This window comes from Meriones unguiculatus (genome assembly GCF_030254825.1).
Source record: "Meriones unguiculatus strain TT.TT164.6M chromosome Y unlocalized genomic scaffold, Bangor_MerUng_6.1 ChrY_unordered_Scaffold_25, whole genome shotgun sequence".
Classification (NCBI taxonomy): domain Eukaryota; kingdom Metazoa; phylum Chordata; class Mammalia; order Rodentia; family Muridae; genus Meriones; species Meriones unguiculatus.
Genome location: NW_026843710.1, coordinates 18,017,146 through 18,020,182, shown reverse-complemented (window position 1 = coordinate 18,020,182; position 3,037 = coordinate 18,017,146).

Sequence of the window (3,037 nt, the reverse complement as noted above, 5' to 3'; positions counted from 1 at the left end):
AAAGTCCTTGCAAATTCTGAGGACTAAAGAACAGTACTGACAATCTCCTTTGGGAAAAAAAAATGGAATACTTCCGCAATGGAGCATTATTCAGCTAAGAAAATGACATCGTGATACTTTCAGGCACATGGATGGAACCAGGAAAATCATTCTTTGTGAAGTAACTAAAATGCAGAAATACAAATATGATTTGTATATACTTATTGGGAGGTCTCCTAATAATGGGGAATAAAGTTCCAAAAAGCCATCTATTGTGACCAAATCAGTCTGATAGACTAGGATGAGAAGGATGGAGAGGAAGTCCTCCCCTATCAGTGGACATAAAGAAAGGCATGCTTGGACAAGCGGGAGGAAGGTGGGGTTGGGAGGGAAGAGGTTATAGTGGTATACAAAGTGAATAAAGTGTAATTGATAAACATTAAAATAAAAAAAATATTAAAAAACATAATTCCTTTTGGAGTTATATTACTGGAGGGCCTACTTTGAGGTTGATATGCCAATGAAAGGTACCAAAAAATGGAGTCTCTGTCTCTAGGTTCCTTTCACTTTGTATCTTTGTTTCTGTAGATATTGGTCTTTCTATTTCCGAATCTGTTTCTCTAGGTCTTTCTCTCTCTGTCTATTTCAGTTTCCCTTTCTCTGTCTGAATCTTGTGGTTCAGTATTAAAACCTCTCAATTCCACTGAAGGGCTACAAAATGATGACAGACTGCTTGCTGACATGACATCCTGGATGGTCTCTATAAAAATATAAGCAAGGTCCCAATTTAATGCTTTAATATTCAAAGAGTTGCCTTTGTCAGAGAGAATTTTTCCTGTAAATGCATCCATGACAGAGGACATGTTTGTGCATTTAACAAATTATAATGGAATCTGTGATGATGTAAAAATCACATGTCAAGGACACGTGACTTTATTAATGACCACTTGAAAGAAATATGTGACACTTTTCCTGAACTAAGAGTCTTGGACACATGAACTTTCATCTCTGGTTTATTTGATTTCAGCTGCCCAGATTGAGGCATGTAGGGCGGCTGAACCTTTCTCTCAAGCAGGCTGTCCATATGGCTTTTTTAATGACTGGCTCCTGAAACCCTTACTGTCTTTAACTTATTTCATGACTTCATTCTCCTGCTCAGCCAATCAATACCTGAGAGAATCTTGAGGTTTCCATGGAAATGAGTAAACAAATTTTCCTCAGTGTCCAGTATCTCTGCTCCTGGGCACATGTGACTTTTTGTTGTGAAACCCTAGAAGCCTTTATATCATACCTTTTTACAAATCCTGCATCTTCACTTGTGTTTACCTCTGTAACTGTGTCAGGTAGAAAATGAAATTAATGTTTATCCTATGTATGAAGGCTTCAAACTGATGTGGGATTAAGGAGAATGGACCAAATGACTAGGTGGTCTCCTACTGTGGTCTTGGTTCTGAAATTTCCTAGGTTGTGACTTAGAACTGAGCAGTTCCTCGCATACTCACGAAATGTACCTTCACATTTTTATTAATATAACTGGCAAACCAGCCCTATTGTTACTTTGGGTATTGAGTCTTTAAGAACAGGGAAAAGAGAAGCAACCCTGACAATTCCTAGGAATGGTTTGGGTTAAACAGAAAATGATAGTTGAGTGTAAAAGGAGAATTGAAGGCAAGATATTTTTTGACAGCTGGTGTTGTTAAACACTAGTGTTGCAAAACCTCTGTTAGCAGGGTTTTCTTGGCTGAACTGGCTGAATCAGCAGCTCTGTCCTAACAGTGGTCACTGAAGTGGTCTTGGTGCTTAGGTTTAAATTTAAAATTGAGCCTTCAGTATAGAGAAGTGGGTCCGTGTTATAGGCCTAGGAAACAAGAGCTGCTGTGTCCTCAAGACAAACCCTCTAAACGCAGTATTAGTGCCAGGACTGATTATTCAGAGGTGCCACCTGAGCTCATGAGGTCTGAAATAGCTGGGTAACCATTTGTTCATGGCTAGGATTCTCTGCTACATAATTAGTTCCTGGAAAGCATGCCTTACAAAGTCAAGCTCTGCTCTCCACTGGCAAAATCTATTCTTGTTAAAAGTCATTGTAAAAGTTGTCAACATATTATTTTATTTATGTGAGAATTTCATGTAACCATACATTACACTCCTTTTCCATATTTCCCAGGTTCAAATTCCTACCCATGTGTCACACTAATTTTTTTTCTTTAAAGAACATCAATATATGTTTGCGATATTCACATTGGAATATTATCAGAGTCTCAGTGCCAAGTCCTTTAAAGAAAACTGAATTCATCCTTACTACATACTGGCTCCATCCCCAAGAAGGAGACATCAGTACAGAAGAGCTCTATACTTCATCACCTTGATCACAGTTTTTTAATGTATTCATTTATTACAATTTGTTCAATTTCTATGTACTCTGCTGCCCCTTCCCTCTTCTCCTTCCAGTCCTACCCACCCTCCTTCTTCTACCTCTTTCCCCTTTTTCTATTTCCCTGATAGGGGAGGTTCTCCTCCCCATTTTATCTAGTTTATCAGGTCACATCAAGGCTGGCTGCATCATCTTCCTCTGCAGCCTGATTCTCTGGGCATTGTTCTGCTTGTGTACTCAATTCCCTCTACTTAGGACATTCTTCCTGCCTCCTTTCCTGCAACCTTCCCAGAGCTCTGAAGGGAGGGGAAGAATTTCATAGGGAAATCCCATTCAGAGCTGGGTTTTTTACAGTTTCTCTCTGCATAAGATCGGACTGTGAGTCTCTGTATGCATTTCATTTAATGCACAAGGAAGCATCTCTGGATACAAGAACATTGCATTGATCTATCATTTGAGGGTAGAGAGCATCACTTTTTAATAACAAGAGCCTTTGTTGCTTGAAAATTTCTGTAGTATGCTCTACCTCCACAACACGTTTCACTTTCACCCAATCCCCTTGGGGAAGACTGGTTTGGTCACAATTAAGGTCCTATTGGAACTTTATCCTTCACTATTAGGAGACCTCCTAATTAGTGAATACACACCATATTTCTATTTCTACATTTTAGTTACTTCACCCAG